This window comes from Orcinus orca, chromosome 10 (assembly GCF_937001465.1).
Source record: "Orcinus orca chromosome 10, mOrcOrc1.1, whole genome shotgun sequence".
Classification (NCBI taxonomy): domain Eukaryota; kingdom Metazoa; phylum Chordata; class Mammalia; order Artiodactyla; family Delphinidae; genus Orcinus; species Orcinus orca.
Genome location: NC_064568.1, coordinates 73,472,956 through 73,495,179, shown reverse-complemented (window position 1 = coordinate 73,495,179; position 22,224 = coordinate 73,472,956). Strand labels below are relative to the sequence as shown.

General features: G+C 44.2%; 1 protein-coding gene across 15 annotated transcripts in view; it reads left to right on the top strand.

The window, feature by feature from the left end:
• TRERF1 (transcriptional regulating factor 1) overlaps positions 1 to 22,224 on the top strand; it is a 280,637-nt gene that overhangs the window by 62,959 nt on the left and 195,454 nt on the right. For 8 of the 15 annotated variants that reach the window (XM_033424023.2, XM_012532232.3, XM_033424022.2 and 5 more), the window contains exons 1-2: positions 13,255 to 13,703; positions 14,123 to 14,208. The exons of 1 other annotated variant lie outside the window; for it this stretch is intronic. The gene's annotated coding sequence lies outside the window, so the exon portion shown is untranslated. Of the gene's footprint in view, positions 1 to 12,933; positions 13,704 to 14,122; positions 14,209 to 22,224 lie in introns of those variants that run through there. 6 more of the 15 variants (XM_049716101.1, XM_033424008.2, XM_033424009.2 and 3 more) reach the window with 3 other exon arrangements.

The following is a 22,224-nucleotide window of genomic DNA, read 5'->3' as shown; positions in this document are numbered from 1 at the left end:
ATAGTACAGGAAGTCCTAGTCAGTGCAGTAAGGCAGAGAAAGAAAGTAAAGGCATACAGATTAGAAAGAAAGAATACTGTACCTATCTGCAGGTGACATGATTTTCTACATAGAAAATCCCAAGGAATTTACCGAAAAAGTCTTAAGTTAATAAATGAGTTTAGCACAACTGCGAGAGATAAGGCTAACTCACAAAGAAGATTATATTTCTACATGCTTAAACAATTTGGAAATCAAAATTAAAATATATATTTCATTTTAAAATTTTAAAAGAGAAATACTTAGGTGTAAATTGAACAAAACTTGTGCAGGATCTGTATGCTGACAACTATAAACACCGAGGAGAGAAATCAGACATAAATAAATGGAGAGACATACTAGATTCATGGGTTGGAAGATCCAATTTAGTTGAACGTGTCAATTTTCTCTGAAGAAATCTATAGATTTAATACAGTTCCAATCAAAAGTCCAATAAGATTTCTGCAGATATAGACAAGCTGATTCTAAAATTTATTTGGAAAGTTGAAGGAACCAGAGTAGCCGTAACAATTTTGAAAAAGAAGGATAAAGTGGGAGAAATCAGTCTACCTGATTTTAAAACTTACTGTAAAGGAACAATAATTAAGACACTGTGGTACTGGTGGAGGGATAGAGACATAGACCAATGGATCAGAATATATCAAGCAATGGAGTCACAAAATGTCAGTTGTTGACAAAAGTAAAAAAGCAATTAAATGGAAAAAGGATAGCCTTTTCAATATGTGATGTTGGAATAACTGAACATCCATATGCAAAAGTATGCCACGAAAAGCTAAAGACAAAAAAAGCTTGACCTCAGTCTCACATTTTATACAAAAATTAACTCAAAAATAGATCATAGATGTAAAATGTAAAACTATACAACTTTTAGAAGAAGAAAAAGTAGAAATGTTTATGACTTGGGATCAGGGAGTTTTCTTAGACTTGATATTAAAAGCACAACTCATAAAAGAAAAAAAATTGACAAATCGGACTTTATTAAAATGAAAACCTTTTGCTTTGTGAAAGACACTAAGAGAAAGAAAAGCTATAGACTGGGGAAAAATATTTTCAAGTCACATATCAACAAAGGACTTTTATCTAGAAAAACTCTTAAAACTCAATAGTAGGAAAACAAACAACCCAATAAAAAATGAGGAGAACATCTTGTTATAGTTTAATTGTTATAATCCTTAAAACAAAGGTACCTATCCTGATACGAAACAAAGACCAATGCCTTTTGTTTGTTTGTTTTCAATGCCATTTTAAAATATAGTGCTTTCTGGATAATTTACATTACTGTAGATGGGAACAAAGTAATCGAGGTTTAAAATTAATTCTGTTTAATATTATAGGAAAAGTATAAACTAAGCATTTTATTCACTTCAGTTTGATTTAAGTGATCAGCTCTTTTAGAAAGCTTTCCTTGACCCTTAAGAATATGAATTCCGTATTCCCCCACTGTGCTTTGCCAGGTTCCTGTGCATATCTTTATCACAGCACCTTTCTTATTTTACAATATTAACCTGTCTCCTAAGGTTAAACCTCCTAAGGTTTCACTTTATTCTTAAGCCCTAGCATAGTAACTGGAAGGTAGCAACGACTCAGTGTGTTTGTTGAACAATTAAAGACTTGTAAAGAATAAATAAAAATTATTGATGAAATAATAAAATAGCAACAACACTAACAAAATCTGAAAATATTAGGATGCTTTTAGAATGGTCCCTGACACATAGTAAGTATGCAATAAATGCTCATTTATTCAACAAATAGTATTGTAGTTTTCCTACAATGTATGAAGCACTGTTATAGTTGATAGGTAAATTACATGCATTTTCAGTTATAGCCCTTAGAGCAAAAACAACACAGACTAAAACCCCCGCCCTCATGGAATTTACATTTTAATAGGAGAGACAAACAATAAGTAAAATAAATAGGTGAAATATGTAGTTTGCTAGATGTAAAAAAAAAAAGGTGAGGGGCAAAAGACTTAAACATCTATGTACTTTCACCAAAGAGAAAATAGCACGTGAAAAGATGGTCAATACAATCAGCTATTAGGAAAATGCAAATTAAAATCACGATGAGATACTACTACATAGCTATTAGGATGAAAATAAAATCAATAGCAACAAAAGCCTGACAGCATCTACTGATGGCAAGGTTGTGAAGCAACTGGAACTCTCATTTGTTGCTTAGAATATAAAATGGTACTCAGGTAAACAATTTGCCTGTTTCTTATAAAGTTAAACACATACTTACCATATGATATGGTATGATCCCCCTCCTAAGTATTTACCTTAGAGAAATGAATTTTATGTTCGCTCTAAAACCTGCACATGAATGTTTATATCTGCTTTATTCTAATCATCACCTAACAGTGGAGACCACCCCAAGATCCTTCAATGGGTGAACAGATAAACTGAGTACATTCATACTCTTTAGCATTAAGATACTATTTAGAGGGGCTTCAGTGGTGGCGCAGTGGTTGAGAGTCTGCCTGCCGATGCAAGGGACACGGGTTTGTGCCCTGGTCCGGGAAGATCCCACATGCCGCGGAGCAGCTGGGCCCGTGAGCCATGGCCGCTGAGCCTGCGCGTCCGGAGCCTGTGCTCCGCATTGGGAGAGGCCACAGCAGTGAGAGTCCCGCATACTGCAAAAAAAAAAAAAAAAAAAAAAAAAGATACTATTTAGCAATAAATATTACTGCTAGTAGAGTATGAACATTATTGAGCAATAAAAAGGAATGAAATACTATCATTACATGTAGCAACATGAATGAGTCTCAAAGACATTATGTGGAGGCAAAGAAGCCAGTCTCAAAAGACTGTATATTTTATGATTCCATTTCTATGACATTTAGGAAGAAGGCCAAGTGAAGGAGTAATGGAGAACAGACCAGTGATTTCCAGGGGTTACAATGGGGGGAGAGCGGAACTCTAAAGGGATTTTTTAGGGTGAAGGTGATAGAACCATCTGCATCTTGATTGTGATGATGTTTACACATAGGACTGTACACACACAAATGTCAATTTTACTTAGTATATGTTGATTTAAGAAAAGAAAGCCTACTGCGTGCAGCAATAAGGACCCAACACAGCCAAGAATGAATGAATAAAAGAAATAAATTTATGTAAAGAAAAGAAAAGAGAGCCTATATCTAGGTAGGACCTCTGAATCCATCTGAAAGAGACAGTTTGTCAAAATTCTGTGTTCCTCAACTCAATTCCAAGGGAGAAAACAAATACTATTAAGTCAAATAAATAGATTAAAAAAAACAACAAGAATAAACAAACCAAAACCACACCTTCTATATGCAGGCTCAGTAACTCAAAGTCAGAGTTGATTTACTAGGTAATTATCCTACACAACCATACAATCATGCTTCAGGTTATTACAGCAACAGGCTGAACTGAAAAAACTAGGTAAGTGTGCTTTCTGATGTGAAATTGTTACCATTCACAGGTTTACTGTGTTGTTTTTCTTCTTTGACTTAATTTCATTTTCTATTTCAGGCTGGATTTATTGATAAGTGCTCTGATAAGCTATTTTTGTAAAAAAAAAAAAGTGTGTGTGTGTAAGAGTTCACAGTGGGTTACAAGTGATCTGTATTTTCTTTTTGACTCTTAGTGTTGTTTTAAAAATTTCTCCAATGAGCATGTATTACTTTATAAACCAATAACCTAAATAAATTATAAGAACTCAAGTCAATTGCTAACTAGAGTATCGCCCACACAGAAAAATTTTTGGAATGTGTTTTATTTTATAGGCAAGAATGGGCTTAGTTACTCTAGGTATGATATCTAGTGGTTGTAAAATGGGTGCTTCTAAAAGGATTTCAGAGTTCCCTTAAAAAGGCTGTGTAAACAGTTTGGCAGCTCCTCAAAAAGTTAAACATAGAATTACCATATGACCCAGCAATTCCACTCCTATGTGTATACCAAAAGAACTGAAAATAGGTGTTCAAATAAGTACCTGTACACTCATGTTCATAGCAGCATTATTTATAATTGTCAAAAGCTGGAAGCAACCCATATGCCCATCAACTGATGAATTGATTTAAAAACTGTTGTATATCCACACAAGGGGATATTATCCAGCCATAAAAAAGAATGAAGTACTGACACATGCTACAGCATGAATGAACCTTGAAAACATTATGCTAAGTGAAAGCAGCCAGACAGAAAAGGTCATGTATTTTATGATTCTATTTATATGAAATATTCAGAATAGGTAAACCTAAAAACAGAAGGCAGATAAGTGGTTGTGAGGTGCTAGGGGGAGGGAAGAATGGGGAATGACTGCTTAATGGGTATGGTGCTTCCCTTTGGGGTGATAAAAATGTTTTGGAACTAGATAGACGTGATGATTATACAACATTGTGAATTGTGAATTACACAATTCAGTGCATACTGAATTATGCACTTTAAAATGATTAATTTTGTGTTCTGTGACTTTTACCTCAACTTTTTAAAAAAGATGAAATGTGTCCCTGCAATCTTATTCACATTTGCAGCAAAAATCTTTATTTTTCAAGGAAATTATGAAGGATAAATATAGTTTAGCCCGTATCTACACAGTTAAGAACTCTGAGTGGCATGTGAATTAATAAGTGATACGTACTTTTTGGAAGGTGATCTGAATAGTATTAAAATATTCAGAGGAATTGAGTAGTCAGAGAAGAAAGTTACAAAGCAGCATAATGAACTCCCTTTGTACAAGCTTTTCAATGCTCCTCATGTGTGAAAGGTATCTACAAATATTTAATTATACCCAAATCCTTGGTTGGAATACATTCTATTTAGCTGCTGTTGCCCTAGTGGTCCTTGCAATTCTTGGGATGCTGTGCCTGTCAAAGGTACTTTTTTGTTGTGATGTTGGCCTAAGGGTGAAGGGGAGTGGGGTGTTGCCTACAAAATTTGACTTTGGGGCCTGGAATGTTTCTAAAAATTTTGAAATCCCAGGCTTCTCTCTTCACTTAATGATGGCTCTTTCAAACATCTAATTTTCTTGAAAATTCTTGGATCATCTTGTTTTTCCTTTGAAAGTATGTAAAACCTTGTACATGATGCATACCAAATGATTACCCTTTAATAATCAATACAGAGTCCTTTACTGAAATTCATTGTTTGAATTTTCCATTTTCATGTTATTTACTCTTAACCATGATCCTGAAAATTTCAGGTAAAAGTCCTGAGCTGGCTATTCTCTGCCCTTTCCAGATTCACTTTTACCTTTTTCCACTGTACCCTATGCCCTGGCAGGCTGCCCTCCACTGATTTCATCAACAGGCTCCCAGAGCCCCTGGCTTCCTGTAGGGTTCAGCCAATGGGAGGCACATATAGGAGGTCAGAGGGCAGGGGCAGGGAGAAGCTGGGGTAGCTATTCACCTGCCTGTGCTCTCTGCAGGCTGTGGGTTGACTATGGCTGTGTTCTGTGTTGTGTTCTTACAGAAGGCCGTCACTTGTGTTGTGTGACCCTCTCCTACAGCTACAGTCACAGCCATAACTTCAGAGACAGCGTTTCCTCCATTCCAGATATTTCTCTTTCTTGCCCTTTCTGACTTATGGGTGGTAAAGGTTCCACACTGTTTTTAGTTCTTTGGTCCTATACCATCCCTTGCTGGTTTCCCTTAGCCCTGCACAAAGGACTAACTACATAGTTTGTGGGGTCCAGTGCAAAATGAAAATGCAGAACTTTTTATTCAAAAACCACAATGGATTTCAAGATGGCGACCGCAAGGCATTAAGCAGTGCAGGACCTTCTAAGTGCAGGGTCCTGTGTGACCACACAAGCTGCACATTCACGAAGCCTGCCCTGACTGCACACTATTGTAAACAGTACTTACCATAAATGCTCCTCAGTTACCTGTTGAGTGTGCCACCCATTTCCTGCCAGGATCTTTTCTAATACAAGGTCTTAATGGTTCTCCTTCCCATTTAAAAAAAAAAAAGTGACTCCATTAGGGGTTCTGGAAAAGTAGCTGTTATCTATACTTAGATTTAAACACTCTGCAATTTAAAACTTTTTAATAGATTTGCATCTGCAGTAGGAAATTCACTTATTCTGTCTTCCTCACCCTTACATGGAACAAAGCCACTCATTTGGGAACCAGCGGGGGCCACCACAGCCCTTGAGCACTACCCACCATGCGCTGGTACCGTAGTTGAAATGTGTGACTCCCAAGCATGCCTTCTGGGCGGGTGCAGGAAGTTTTAGCAGTGATTTCAACCACTGAGTTGCTTTTTGATTTTTGTACTGGATACAGAATCTACTATCCTAGTTTGCTTGTTTGTTTTCCCTCTCTTCCAAATAAGACTTAAACCGAGAGCTTTCTCATAGCCTTTCTCTCTCTGGCTAGAAACTTGCCTGAGATAGTGATCTCTTAGTATTACTAAACAAACACCAGTTAGGCCTCCTGTCTTGAGTAAGGCCTGCTCTCTCAACACCGTCCTTAACAGACTTGGGGGTTGAGGTGACAGTCAACAAATTATGCTATCTTATTGGTTTCAAAATGGGAGTCCCATAAGCTCTTCTGTGCCAGGACTTTTTGCTTTCATTGCTTTGGTTGTTACAAATTCAGGGATGGCAAAGAAACATGAGTTTGAGAAATACTCTACAACTATAGTGTTTCACTGCTTGCACTTGCCACAGACTTATTGGTGCTTGACCACTGAGCTTTCTTCAACAACTGCATTAGTGACATCCATCACTCATTTCTAAAGCACCCACTGACTTTTTCTACCCTCACAGTCCCTTGATTTGGTCATGTTGCCTCAGAGCCTTGGATAGAGCAGGAAGCAAAGTTGGGATTTTCTTTCCATGCCTTTTCTCCCCCATTTCTCCATGCCTCCAGTTTTCCCTGTTTTTAAGAAGCGCTCCTGAAGAGTCACCTTTAATGTAAAGTACTATACGGAAGGGTTCACTTCTTTGAAGAGTTACCAAATATACTGTCTCATCTTTTCTCTGAAATGCAAATTTTCTCTCAAGGAGGACAAACTTGCATTTCAAAAGGGGGTCATATGAAAAAAATAATTCCAGCTGTTTAAATCCAGAGTACAGAAAAATTATTCCTAGAACAGTACACAGAATGTTCATTGGGCCTGAAACATTTCATTTGGTTGTGAATTGGCTACAGTTCCATTTCCATTCAGTTTTTTTTTTTTTTTTTTTTTTTTGCCGGACGCGGGCCTCTCCCTGCTATGGCTTCTCCCGTTGCGGAGCACAGGCTCCGGACGCGCAGGCTCAGCGGCCATGGCTCACGGGCCCAGCAGCTCCGTGGCATGTGGTATCTTCCCGGACTGGGGCACGAAGCTGTGTCCCCTGCATTGGCAGGCGGACTCTCAACCACTGCGCCACCAGGGAAGCCCTCCATTCAGTTTTGATCTGTTCTTGAGTTAGGCAAATAACCAGTGTGGTCTCAGAAATGATCCTTCTCTTGTGAAAGCAACAGCATTGCTTAGACTTCTAGTCCGCATGGCTGGAAGGGGCCTGAGAGGTCTTATAGCCAAACTACAAATGAAGAAACTCAGAACAGTTCTGGACTGGGTGACAGAACTGGTAAGCACAGAGTTGAGAATTTTGCCCAGTGCATCAGATTCTTAATCCATGCAATTTTGAAGTAGCTCTGTGGAGACACATTCTCAGGGAAAATTGGCTCCCAATTTTAATTTGCCTCTTCCTCCATCACCCAGTCCTGCCATTTTCCTTCCTGTACATTGTCCTCTGAGTGGTGTCCTTAACAATGATATGTCCACCTTGCTCTCTGCAGTGTTCATTTCTGCCCCCTCCCTGATTTACCTGCCAGACATAAGTGTTGCTCTGAATGTCTCACAGTAACAAAATTGCCATTTTTGCATCTCTACTATAAGCCAGTACTGTATTTCAACAATTTAAAAAATTTCATAGTAAATATTTATCACAAATTAGATCACAGGCAAGTTTTATGTGCGTACAAATACATATATCCATGTGCATCTGTCTAAAAATGTGTATACAAACATACATTTATCTATGCACATATGTTTGTTATCACTTAAATGTATAAAATAAATTGTTTGTTTTCATTAATTAACAGTACTGAAAAAGTGTAAACTAAGAAATAAAAAATGAAGACTAATTACAATAAAAACAAACTACTTAAAAAATTTCATAGTTACTGATAACATTTCATAGTAATTGAATAAGCCTTATCATTTTAAATTTCAGTGCTTTAAAATAGAATTACTTTACTTTTATATTTTTTTCAGACTTATTTGAATCATTTTAAACATTCAGCAGAAGTAGAGTGAACAGTATAACAGATAGCTCCACCAATTATCCATACTTTGCTAATCTTGTTTTATTTATCTTTTGTTTTTTTGGGAGGGGGCTGGATTATTTGAAAATAAATCCTAAACATACTTTCACCCCAGACTCCCCATTATGCATTCTAATAGATAAGAACTCAAGAAGAAATTTAACCGCAATACCATTATCACATGTAACAAAATTAATAATTTCTTTTATTTTTTAATTAAAAAAATAACTAATTAATTTTATTTTTGGCTGGATTGGGTCTTCGTTGCTGCACACGGGCTTTCTCTAGTTGCGGCAAGCGGGGGCTACTCTTTTGTTGCGGTGCGCAGGCCTCTCATTACGCAACAAGACTTCTCTTGTTGTGGAGCACAGGCTCTAGGTGTGTGGGCTTCAGTAATTGTGCCTCGTGGGCTGTAGAGCGCAGGCTCAGTAGTTGTGGCGCACGGGCTTAGTTGCTCCGCAGCATGTGGGATCTTCCTAGACCAGGGTTCTAACCTGTGTCCCCTGCATTGACAGGCGGATTCTTAACCACTGTGCCACCAGGGAAGTCCCATTTCTTAATGTCTATATCAAGTCCACATTTTATTTCCCTGATTATCTCAAAGTCTTTTAAACAATTGGTTTATTCACATCAGAGCCACACAGGATCTAAACATTGCATTTGGTTTACTATGCCTTTTAAAAACCATTATTTACACACATTTGACTTTCACTTCATTTGACCAATGAAGAATGTATGGTCCCAGTACACAGGTGGGTGAACTAGGGCTCAGAGAGGTTAAGAAACCTCCCCAAGTTCTCATTGTTGGTAGGGGCCAGACCCAGGACTTGCATTAAGGCCTGCCTAAGTCCAAAGACTCCATTCTACTCCTTCCCCTTCAGGCTACCAGAATTTTCCCTGTGTTGCAGAGAGGCAAGAGGCCTAGTGGTTAAGAGAGAGGGTTTGGGCTCAGGTTGGCCTGGGTGCAAATTGGAGCAAGTTACACAATCTCTCTGATCCTGCACTTGTGTCTGCGTCTATAAAATAAGGTTAATGATGATGGTTTGGGGCTGATTAAATAGGAGAACGCATGTCTAGTACTTAGCACAGTGACTGGCACATAGAAAGCACTCAGTAAACCTTAGCTATTATTCCTAGCATAAAGGAGGAGAAAGAATCACAAAATGGTTGTTTGCTTTTGTCAGTAGCTCAGGAATTGTGGCTCATCATTGTTACTACAACTTGTGTAGGATTGAGGCTGAAGGGGTGGGAGGCTGGGAGTAGGGTGTTGATTCTGCCTGGATTGGAGAAGGAAGCCCTGGACATAAAAATTTAAGTAGGCATCCAAGGAATTCTTCCCGAGACCTCAGCTGGAAAACAGTTGAATATGTCTTCTGACCTTCCATAGAGGGAAAACCGGTGGGGAGCAGACATGGTGGGAGGGAGACTTCTCAATGTTTATTTGAATTTGGAACCATGTAAATGCATTAAACCAATTCCAATAAAATGAATTGCATTAAAAAGAAAACCCCTCTTTTACCATGGGGTAAGTGCTGAGAATGGGAAAACTAGGATTTAATGACAATAATAATAGTAATAATAATAATCCCCTTACAATTTTTGCAGCCCTAGGAGGGCTTCGGTCATAAGTCAGGTTTTGCACCAGGGAGACTATTTCAGCTTGACTCTGATTTCAGAGATCTAAGGTAATATTTTAACTTTAGCTATCCTCCCTCTGACACTCATTCTAAGAGTCCAGAACCAGTGCTCCCAGATTTGGAGTTGTCTTCAAGCATAGGCATTGTCAAGGGCTGAATCTATTGGCTAACTAAGGTCTTTGTATGTACTGTCTGTACATTTATGGGTGCTTTCCCAGTTTATTAGGCCCTAAGTTGTTTCTGATGCTAAGTAAAGACTCTGGGGCTCTGATTTTCTAGAGTCCTTGGGAAGGGAGGGGTCACATAACCCCACTCACAAATAATCAAGAACTTGCCTCTGTTCTAAGGCCTTTACATACACGAACTCATTAGAACCTCACAATAACAGTACACTGCAGGTACCATTATTCTGATTTTACAGGCAAAGAAACTGAACCAAGTGAGGTGAAGTAACTTGCCTAAGGTCAGAGGCTGCACGACTAACCACTAGGCTTACTACCTCTCTGTTGGCAGTGGGCCAAGCATGTAGGGGTCCTTTGAAGGTGATGCAGGCGTCCTTGGCTGTGCAGCAGCAAGGCTTTAGGTCCCAAATCCTTCCTTCTAGTTCAGGACCAAGAAAGACCAGGGTGTCAATTTCCTCATTGACCCTGGTCAAGTCACTTACTCCCTTCAAGCCTCAGGTTTCTTATCTGCCCCAGGGAGGAGTTTTAGATGAAAAGACCTCTCCTTGCATTACGAGTGTGGGTGTGTGCTGGGGGGTGGGAGGTGTAGGGGCTGAGGTTTCTGGGCGGTACTGCGCTGCTTTTCCTAGGTCTCTTGCGGAAGCAGGGTGTTTGGAGGTTTTGTCCTAGTCAACTCCCTCCCAGGAGGTGGGGCCCCCAGTCAGTGATGGCGCGCAAGCTTGGCTATGCCTCCTCCCTTGGAAAAGGGCCGCCACTGCGGCCAGCTCCGGGCAAAGTCCGGCTGCCCGGAGGTCGAGGGTGGGTCTTTTTTCCCTGAGGGAGTTAAAGCTGAGATTGTATACTTAGGAAGGCTTCTTGGAGGTAGTGACAGTTGAGTCAAGTCCTGAAGGTCTAGCAGGAGTTAGTAAGAAGAGGTGGAGGGGGAAGGGTTACCCCAGGCCCAAACAACAGAACAAAGCACAACCCGGCTTACAGTATGGGAGGAGGAGCTGTGAGAGTGGAGAGGTCTGTAGGGGCGAAATCGCGCGGGGGCTTCAAAGCTTTATTCTAAGAGCAATTGGGAGGGGTTTGAAGGAGGGTAGTCCGGAGTTTTAGAAAGACTCTTCTAGCCACTTGGGAAGAATGGGTCGGAGAGGGGCAGGAGGCTATCGTAGAAAGCAATCGGGTTGGAAAATGACCGAGGACTGAGGAAAGTGGCGCTGGGGGGCGGAGCCGAGCATCTGAGTCTTTCTCAAACCCCACGACACAGTGCGCTGTCCCTCGACTTTCTTTGCTTATGTGGAAGGGCCCCATAAAGGGCAGGGCACCGGCCAAAAGCTCAAAGAGCCAAACAGCGCAGAGCCCCCCCCTTCTTTCGGGGGCTCTCTGGTCCAGGTGCCCCAGAATTCGTAGGGTATTGCGGGAGAACTTAACACTGCTTAAGATGGAGAACCGTTACCCCTCAAAATACACAAAAACCTCGGCCGCTTTTGGCAGCAGCCTCCTCCGTCCATGACCTCATGCTTTAAGCTCCCATGTAGCCTTCCCCCGCCCTGTCCACACCCGGTGCCCGAGTGGGGGTGGGGTGAGGGGACAGTGGCGAAAGTCTGGGTAGAGGGAGCACCTTATTTATACTGCGCGAAGATTTGGGGTAAGGGGCACAACGATTTTCCCATACCGAAAAAAACATGGTTTAACTTTCTCCTGAGCAAAAAACACTCGCTGTCTTGTGGGACCTCCCTAAGATAGATGCTCCGTACCCGGCCCGAGGTAGTCTGTTTAAGCCCAACCATCTTTGGTTTACGTTTCCTTGGACCAGAGAAGCCGCCTGGAAGTGCTGGCGTCCCGGGCTGGACCGAAGGGCGGCCGCGCCTTCGAGGGATCAGGGGGCTGTTGGGCTCTCGCTCCTATGGCGCCGCCGAGGTTTGAACCCTTGGCTTGCCTTTCAGCCCGCGCCCTGCCCCCTGCTCGCAGCTGCTCTCGGTTTAGGTGCAGCGGTTTCCCCCGCAGAGGAGGAGGAGGAGACTGCGCGAGAAGCGACTCCCTGCTCGGGTTTCCGCACCAATGCCGAGCGGCCCCAGGCGGCCCCCGGCGGCCGGCCCTCCTCCCCGGCACCACGTTCCACAGTCATGGCGCACGAGGAGGGGCGGGCGCGCGCCGCGGCGGCACCCGCGCCCCTTCCCCTCCCCTCCGCCGCCCGGTTCCGGCCCCTCTCCTAGGCAACCTCCCTCCCCGGCCTTCAGCGCCGCGGAGATGGAGACCCCTCCCCAGAGGGATGCAGTTCCAGCGCCGTTTGCAGCACCCCCTCCCCGCCCCCATCGGGGCGGAGGGATGGAGCCGCGCGCTTCGCGAACCTCCAAGCCCCTTCCCGGGAGCCTCAGCCTCTCTCCCAGCCCCACAGAAGCCGGGATGCAGCGGGGGTAGGCGCAGACCGTTTCCCCGAAGCCCACCTAGACCTTGGCATCTTTGCAACCCCTTAAAAAATAAACATAAAACCCAAACCCCAGTCGTTAGATTGCAAAGCGCGTTACAATAACCGGGACGGCTACGCAGGAAACAATCCTGCACTGGTCCGGGTCTCAGGCGGCAGCTTCCCGACCACGCCACCTTCTCCCGGGCCTCGATTTTCCGGCCTTGCCAGAGAGTCTGCCACACCCCGGGGCTGACAGGTCCCGCGCGGGGCCGCAACTTGGTCCGCGCCCCCTGCCCCATCCATGTCCAGAGTCTTGCCAGCCTACAAAAGGTGCAACCTCACGTACAGGCGGAGCACACAGATAAGGTCGGCAGCGCACGCCAAGGAGGCTGCGAACAATGCGCCGGGCGGCCCGCGCCGGCCAAAGCGCGGCGCCCCGGGGGACAGGGGGCGCGGGCGGGGGCCGCGGCGGAGGACCCGCCGGCCGCGGCGCTGGACACCTTACTTCCTGCTTCCCCGCCCGCGGCCAGACCCAGCTCTGCGGAGGGATATCTCTCCCCTCCTCTGTCCCTCTCTCTCCCTTCCCCCGCCTCCCCTCCTTTTTGCTTCTGCTCCCCCCCCACCCCGCCTTTCTCCTTTTGCAAGAAAATAATTTGACAGTCGATTTGCTGACAGGGGAGGAATTTGCATCCTGGATTAAAAAAAAAAAAAGGCCGAGAGGAGCTTGGGAACGGTTGCTAGGGGTGGGTAATGGGTGAAAAAAGGGGGCGCCGGGAAGCGGATAAGGAGGGTTAAGGGAGGGGGCGAGGGTGGGGAGCAATGCAAAAGGTAAGGCCAGGTTACAGCGGCTCGGCCCCGAGTGGGCTGCGGCCGGGGGAGGGGCGAGAGATACATATGTATTTCTGTCTCCCTAGCACACCCCCTTCCCTCTAAGCGATGGCTGAGAGGCGGTGCATGCAGATGGGGAGTAAGTTTCCTGAAGGGGAGGGTGGATGCACGCGCGCGGCCCCGCGCTGCAAATTTCCACCGGGGAGGGAGAGTGGCTGGATGCAGAGAGTTTGGAGTTGCTTGCGGCGGAGGGCAGGAAGGGGAGCAGGGCCGGGAAAGGGGGCTGGCGGGCGCTATATCTGGGAGTAAGTTTCCAGGATCGGGAGAGCCTGCACGCTTTCTCGCTAGTAAGTTTCTGGCCGGGGAGGGCGCGTGGGGAGGAGGAGAGGGAGGGGGTGCATGTATATAGAAGGGGGGAGGGGGGAGCAGATTTCCTGCGGGGAGGCTGAATGCATATGGAGAGTAGATTTCCTGAAGGGAGGGTGGAGACGTAGACGGACCGAGTAAGTTTCTTGCTGGGGTGGTGGCGGAGGTGGTGGGTTGGTGCTCTGGAAACCCGGAGCTTCCTACCCTGGGTGGGGGAGCACGCTGTTTTGGGGGGAGGGCGTGAAGGGCCAGGTTCCCTGCTGGGGAGAGGGGCTTGCATCTGGGGAGTATGTTTCCTGGCGGAGCGATATTTGTTTACAGGCTGAGGGCAGTACTGTAAGTGAGTAGCGCTTCGAGAAGGCGGCTCTGACAGAAATTAATATTGAAATTACTCCATCAGCTCTGCTCGCCCCCCCATCTCACCCCCCAAGCGAAGACTGGCCTTCTTGTCGGATTGCCCATGCACTTGTTGCAGAAACAGCCAAGGTAGGCAAGAAGCTTATTAAGTTTCATTTTTAAAAAATTAGTTGGGGGATGCTCCGTGAGAAGACGGGGGAGGGGAAGAGAAAAGTAGGGGGACAGATTAGGAGAAGTCTCCCCCCACTTCTTTACTTTCAGTATGTTAGCAGGGCCTTCTCTGCTTCCCTTCTTCCCTCTTCCCTCTCTGCGCTGCAGAGCATCCCAGCAAAGGGGGGAGGGGTGAGGTGGGCGCTATAATTGGCAGACCCGGCTTAAAGGAGGGGGGGGCTTGCAACTGAAGATTGTGTTGTTATAAAGCCTTCATTATTCCAGCCAAGAAGCCGCAGGACCCTAGGGATGTGCCTTTTGGGGTTTTTGACATGATGCATATGTGTATGTATACGCTCCTGAGGGCCCTTCGGCGGCTGGGTACTCCCCAGAAGTTAAAGTGGCCACCCAGATGGGAGAAATGTGTAAGGGAGTAAACCTGCCCCTTGACTCCCCAACTTCAGTTCGGAAGACTGTGAAGTTACTGCCGGTGGTCTAAAGAAATAGATGTTAAAAAAACAGCATAAAACCACTCATTCACTGGCAGAGGCCGAGAGCACCTGGCGGGCAGCCTCTGGCCAGCACTGGGCTGGAGCATGTGCGCCTGCCATCCTTAGGTTAAAAGAAAATGACTTCTGGTTCCTCTGTGTGCCTTCGACTGGCCCGTTAGAGCCAGCTTTGTGGAAACTCTTCCCCACACTAGACGCGGCTTTGGCAAGTGAACGTGTTGAAGCGGGTTGCTAACAGCATGGCCCCGGCTGTCTTGTGAAGTGCATGGAAGTGATGTTTAAGAATGACGGATCCAGGGATGGCTGAAGAGTTCTTTTAAAAAAATGCCGGCTGTTTGCACTTTTTTGCAGGCCATGGAGCAGAGCTTTAAGAAAGGAGTTTTAAGTTGTCCCAATTGGTACCAACCTTCTGCATCATAGACTGTCTCAAGAAAGCAGTCTGGTGATGGAAAATGTGGTTTTGGTGCTCTCTGGAAGGATAACAACCAGGAGTATTCAGCCCTTAACTAGTTAACCAGCCCTCTTTGCTTCTCTGTGCCTCTTTTCCTGGTCCTCAGCCTACTGGTTTCTGCAGATGAGTTGTAGGTCTTAGCTGTCAGGTACCTTCATTAGGCTGGGAGCTTTATTTATTTCCTTCTTTTTCTTTTTTTTTTCTTTAATTGAAGTATAATTGACTTAACAGCATTGTGTTAGTTTCAGTTGCATAACATAGTGATTTGATATTTTTATACATTATGAAATGATCGCCACCATAAGTATGCTAGGAGTTTTAACTTGGCCAGGATAATTTTAGCACCAGGAATTCAAACCCAGACAAGTTTAGTAGAGTCAGGGAGTGAACACTAGGCAGTGTGGTTAACTAAAGTTAGTTAAGCTTTCTGCAGTGCTATAGACAGGCTCAATACTAGCAGGGGAAAAAATGGGTTTTAAAAAAAATGATCTCTTTACATGGACAGTGGTTTTTCTTTTTTTTTTTTTTTCTTTCCTTTCTGTCATCAGATTTCCAGATTGAGAATTTGATTTTTGGCAGCTTGAGAGTTGAGTTAGGTTGGGAATTCAATATTATTGCCACTTATCAAATGTTCCTAACTAGGCATTCGTTAAACAAATTAGCTATTATTTTTCCCCTGCTGAAAATCTGCTTCTGGTTGATATATATGCTGGGAAGGTAAACAGAAACTTTATGTGTGTTTATCCCAAGGTAGAGGAATTATTTACATGTCTACCCTCCAAGCCAAGAGTGGTTATGGTCATTCAGTATTTTTTTTTTTTAATTTATGGGATTTATTTTATTGTCTTTCTTTGGCCATTAATCAAGTCACAGTAGCTTTTTTTCCCTCTTCTGAGAATGTTCTGTGGTAATAAAGGTTTGAAGGCCCATGAATCATAATTCATTCTTTTAAAAATATTGTCAGGATTTGATTTATAGGAATTGATACCAGGAGTGACACACCTCTTTGGGCTCCGCCCTTTTAGGCATGTCCATTTTCGCCAAAGAATTGTTTAAGAAGCCAGCTTAACCTGTCAAAAAAGAGCATTTCCCTTCTGCTTTATGGGCACTGAGAAGATTAATTTTGCAGGTTCCGTAGTAAGCATGGGTCTTTTCACAGCTTGGTAAGCAGGCTTCCACATAGCAGGCATGTGGTAATATCACATAACATTTATGTGAGCTTGCTGTGAAAACACTTGTTCTATGAACTGTGTGGAAAGTACTCAGTTTTGCATCCATTAACCCACTTGGGCCTGTGGTTTTTGTCAAGGTGGGAGCTTTCACTGTAAGAGAGGGGACAGACTGTAGTGTTCTTTGCTGCTTATATAATAAAATGTGTGGTCACAGAAACAAGCTTACTTAAAATTCTTTTTCTCCTGCTCTGATGGGTGGATTGGTCATAATAATTGAAAGCATCAGAGGTTTTTTTGGGGGAAAGTCTGAGGATTCTCCGTAAAGTTGATTAATCAGAACATGTTAAAATTGTGTTCAGCAGTTGGCTCAGTTTACAGGATTTGTAAAATGACAAAGAATTTTTAAGGTGGTTTTATTCTCAAGGCAGGAGCACAGCGGCACTGGAAGAAAAAGTGGGGAGGGTATCAGTGTCTAGCCATTTCTGGACTTCAGAGTTTTTATCTTAAAAACGCATGGTTTGATCCGTGAGTTCCATTCATGTCTGAAATTCTGTGACTCAGTCTTGTGAAGAAAAGTCTCAAGAGATCTCCACAGTCTGTCTCTTCCTGGGCCAACGGCCAAGTTGCCTCATGGACTTGGGTGAGTTGATTAACTTCTCTTTTTGTCTTCTCATGGAGAGAGTGGATTTACACCTTGGATTCCAAAAAGGACTCTTGAGTGGCCTGGTAATCTTGACCGTCAAATGCAAGAAAATGCTTGTGAAAGTCTGCCACCGTCTTGGAAAAAAAAAAGTGCATGGCTGAGTCCCAATTATATATGCTAATAGAGAGTGGGGCATATAATCCCATGCACCAAAAATAATTTCAGTTCATCTTGGAAGTTTTCCCCTCCAGCCAGCTGGTTCACCTGCCTAATTATGCCTGGTCAAGTCTAAGGTTAATTGAGCTGTTAATCCCAGGCAGCAGGGGGAGGTAGTCTTGGGAGGAGTGGGAGACCAGAAAGCCTAGTGTGGCTTTACCCACTTTCTGTGGAGAATTCACACGTGGGTAATTGGGATATGGTCGTATATTTGTGATAAGGTTCAAAATAATGATATTGTATTACTGTCACTTCTGGGATATCATACATTTCACCACGGGCACTTTTGGAGGAAAAGCTCTTGGTGTTTTTATTGACTTTGAGCATTGACATGAGAAGTAAGGATCCAGACAAGTGGCTCAGACCCCAGGCAGTAGAGATGGGTGCTGACTGCTCTAAAAGCAGTTGACTTCAGCTGGTTTTATTTCTGACTTCATAAAACTGTGTGATTTAGGGAGGAGAATCAGCTGGAATCTTGTGGATTAATATTTCTGAATTTGCCTGTTGGAGGGGAACCAATGAAATAAAAGGGAAACTAAAACATAGTTGATTTCCTTTGCGGGGAGAGGGACACAGGAGCAGCTGGAGTCCAGATATTGGCATGTTTTTCAGCTAGGATACTGTGGCATCATAAGGAATAACAGAGTCCTGGTAACATGAGTTTGATCCCATGTCTCTCTTCTGGGTTAAAGAAAATACACACCAAAAAGCTTCTGTGGTATTTTCTAAAGATGTTTAAGTTCTCAAGGCAGCTGCTTGTAGGGTCTTCTGGTTAATTGGGGTTTACTGAAGAAACATGATTTTTACTTTTTCCTCACGGAAGACAACAAGCTGGGGATGAGTGGAGTATACTGAGCTATTGGGCTGTTGGTTTAGCAACATTAAAAACCTACTTTTTTGACAGACAGGAAGGGGAAAAAGAACTTGTGTACCTAAATGGTAACCAAGGCCTTGTGGGAGGTTAACAGTTACTTTCGTGCTGTGACTGGATCTGGTTTATTCATGCGTACGTACTGGCAGCTACTTATTGAGCACCTACTATTTGCTAAGCACTGTGTTACCGCTCTGGGTATACACTGATAATTAAAAGACATAACCATCTTCCTCTCCCCATCCCCCACTCCACCGCCTAGCCTATAGTCCAGAGGGAGGCAGACATGTAAAGAAATATATCTTGCAAAATGTGGTAGATGCTCAGATGAAACCACAGGGAGCAGTAACTTACAGTTACTTAGCTAAAGGAGCCTAGCCTCTCTGAGGATTGGGGGTGAGGGGAAGACAGAGAGCATCAGGCAGAGAGAGGAGGGCCTGTGTGGAAGGACTTTGGCCTTGGGCGGGGGACGACTAAAAAGAGGCACAGGTGGACAAGGGGGCAGGGGGAGAGGGCAGCCTGAGATGATCATGCAGGACTTGGGGCCTTGGAAAGGTTTGGGTTTCATTTGAAGGGTAGTGGGAAGCCATTGGAAGTTTGCAGTGGGAAGTGACACCCCCTAACTCGTGTTTAAAGGGGGTGGCATTGGTGGAGAGGGCAGGTGTGGAATTGGGGAGCGCAACAAAAAGACATTTGGAGGAGGCCAGGTGGGGAGGTGACAGGAGGTGAATGCAGGGGAGCAGGTGGGTGTGAGATGCTTATTAGAGGTAGAATGGGCAGGGCTTGCTGATGGATTTGGTGGAGGTTGGGGAGGAGGAATCTAATAACTGAGGTTTCTGACTGAGCAGTTGGGTAGATATGGGTGGTGCTCTTTGCTGAGATGGGGGCGAGGAAGAGTCTCGGGGAGCAGAATCAAGCGATTTCAGTTTGGACACCGCTAAGTTTGAGATGCCTGTTAGACTCAAGGTGGAGATGTTAAGCTTGCAGTCTGATATAATGTCCAGTGGCAGAGGTATGGCCAGGCAGGAGATAAAAATGTGGGAACCATCAACTAAGGGCTGGTATTTAAATCCAGGAGACTGGATGAGGTGCTCTACGGAGTCTGTTGAGAGAAGAAAAGGCTGTGTGTGTGTGTGTGTGTGTGTGTGTGTGTGTGTTGGGTCGGAGTGAGTGTTAAACGTTTCATGAGTTTAAGGTCAGAAAAGTCACCACTGGATTTGGCAAAATGGAGACCATTATCAACTTTGCAAAGAACAGTTTGAATGGAGCAATGGATTGGGTGAGAGCAGGATCGGAAGGGTTGGGAGGGGAATAGGAAGTGAAGAACTGGGAGTAGCATGTGGAGACAACTTTGGGGCAAAATTTGACTGTGAAAGGGGGGCAGAGAAATGGAGGGGGAGCTGGAAGCACATGTGTGTAGAGGGAAGGGTTTTGGGGGCGGTGCTGCTGGTCTGTGTGTGTGATGATGGGAAAGACTAGTGAAGAGGGAGGGATTGTTCAAGAGCAATGGGTTGGGTCAGCTGAGCAAAAGCCATTGAGAAAGTCTGTGGGGAAGATCTGGCCTTGGCCGGGGGGAGGAACACTTCCTTCATGATGACTGGAGGGAAGATCCAGGAAGAGTGAAGGTGCAGGTGAGGGAAGGGTGGGGAGCGGTGCTGGGGCACAGGTGCTCTGTCTCTCCAGGCTGAGGCTGCGCTAGCCTTGGGCAGGGGTTTGGGCTCGGGCTTTGACACCAGCCAGAGATGACAAGGGTTAAGACTGCATCAGAAAATTGTACTGCATTTTTCTGAACATGTGACTGCATTACTGAGCAGTACAAAGGAAAGACCGGATTCTTTCGCTTGGGGAAGAGAGTCTGCAGTTAAAGTAATTTGGGCCTTACATTAGATTTATTTGAAAACTATGATTGGCAGAAGACATCTGTGATTTGCAACCCTGTTGGTGGGCACTGTGTTGTACGTTTTGAGCAAGGAAAAAACAAGGCGAAAGGGCTGCTTCTACTTCAGGCGGCCTTTCACAAAAATAGGCCATAGAGTGCCCTGCTTGCCCCGGTGGCCCCAACGATGGGGTCTGTATGGCAGGTGAGTGGGTGAGCAGAGTCAGAAGACCTGGGTTGGGGTGCAGCTCCGTCGTATGGCTCTGGACAAGTCAGCCTCTGAGTCTGTCTCCGCATCTGTAAAAAGAGGGTGATACCATCTGTCGCCTCTTCTCTGAGAGTTGTGAGGACTGAATCAGATAATGTACGCAAAGTGCGATGTAAACTGTAAGAGGCATCGCACACAGGCGGCAGCGAGGTGCAGTGATCTTCAGCCAGTGATCTTCAGCCAGATCGCCTTTTAGATGTGAAACCTGACAACCAATGAAAAACTGCCGTCAGTTCCCTAAAGCTTCTGCTAAAAACCCCTTTCACCGTGTCTACTCTCTCTTGTTCCCTCCTTGTAGCCCCTTTCTGTTTGGGGTTTTCAAGTCCTCTGTGATTTCTTTCAGCGAAACTGGTCTTACTGCTGGAAGGCTGGCATCAGAAAAGCTGGCTGTGAAATGCCAGTCTGTGTAGGTTCACACTCTGATTCCATATATAGAATTTGAGACCTGCCTATTCAAAGGTCCACATAAACTTGGTTTGTGAACTTGGTGCAGGGGAACCTTGAACCCACCCAAGAGTCCCAGCTGTGGCCCAGTGGTCATAGCAGTGATTCATTTGCCTTCCAAGTTTGTTTTGCAAATGAGAACTGTTCTATACAGCTGAGTCTACCTTACAGTCCTTAGCCCTTAGTCTTACTGTGTATGCTGGAAAGTCATTTCTAGTTTTAAAAAGCAACCAGTGCTTTTTACTAATTGGACTTCTGGCCTCTGCCTAAGAGGGTGATGCTTTATTTATTTATTAAAATTAATTTTTACTATGAAAAAACGTTAAACACGCGCAAAAGCAGACTAGTATAATGAACTCCAGTTGTGCCCATCACCTAGATTCAGCAGTTAGTGAGATTTTGCACACCTGTAGATAAGAGGACTTCTTCCTGTGTTTGTAAAATAAACACAAGTTATCAGTTTTGAGAGATCAGTGGAACCGATATCAATTTGGTTTCACAGAGAGGGAAAATAATCAACAAAAAATCAGAGAGCGAGAGAGGAAATGGGTGACGTCATTGTAATAACCAGTGTTTACATAGCATGTTATGGGTCCAAAGCCTCTTTGGCATGTCTTGTTTTAACTGTCTTGCAACAACCATAGGAGGTAGATATTATTTTCATTTTACAGCTGAGGAAAGTGAGGCTCAAGAAGTAGAATTGAAAAAATATAAGTAAGTGATTAACCCAGAGTCACATGTCCAGCCAGCATTCAAAGCCCTAGTTTAATGCCAGAATTTGAACGGTCTCCAATTTTGTGCACTCTCAGATAATGCTGTATGGTATTCAGTAAGAGATGTGGTACAGAATATATGCAAAGGATCATGGAGACCAAGAAGATCATCTGGGAATTTGGGGCTTAGAACTCAACGACCTTAGCTGGAAATACTCAGATGATTTAAGCATGTTTGGGGCATTACATTTGTCAGAAAATTGAATTGTCTGGCTTGTGCTGGAGCACACAGCTTTAAGGCTGCTTCATAATGAAAGCCCAAACTTGACTTTAACAGATCTAGGGGCTATTCTTCATTAGCCTCCTATTCTCAGCCCTGTCCCCTCTGTGGAGCGCCTCCGTGGTCATTTCTAGAGATTGCGGCCTTTAGTCTGCAGGCTCTGACTTTGAACACACGGGACCTAGAGCAGGTTTACCACCTGGGTGAGGCTTTCTGAGGGCCCCCTAGGGTTCTTTGTCGTTACAGAGGGTATAACAGAGGCTGCTCTGAGAGCCTCTCCTCATCTTTGGGAAACAGCCTCCAACCCAGCTTCTTTGGAGGACTTTTTAAAACAGAAAAAGAAAAAAGAATGGAGTCGATGCCCAAGGAGTTGTTCGTTTTTTTTTTAATGTTTTTTTTTAAACATCTTTATTGGAGTATAATTGCTTTACGAGGGTGTGTTAGTTTCTGCTGTATAACAAAGTGATCAGCTATACCTATACATATATCCCCATATCCAAGGAGTTTTAATAGGAGTGTCATATGAGTTCCCTCTGTGGTCATCACAATGGA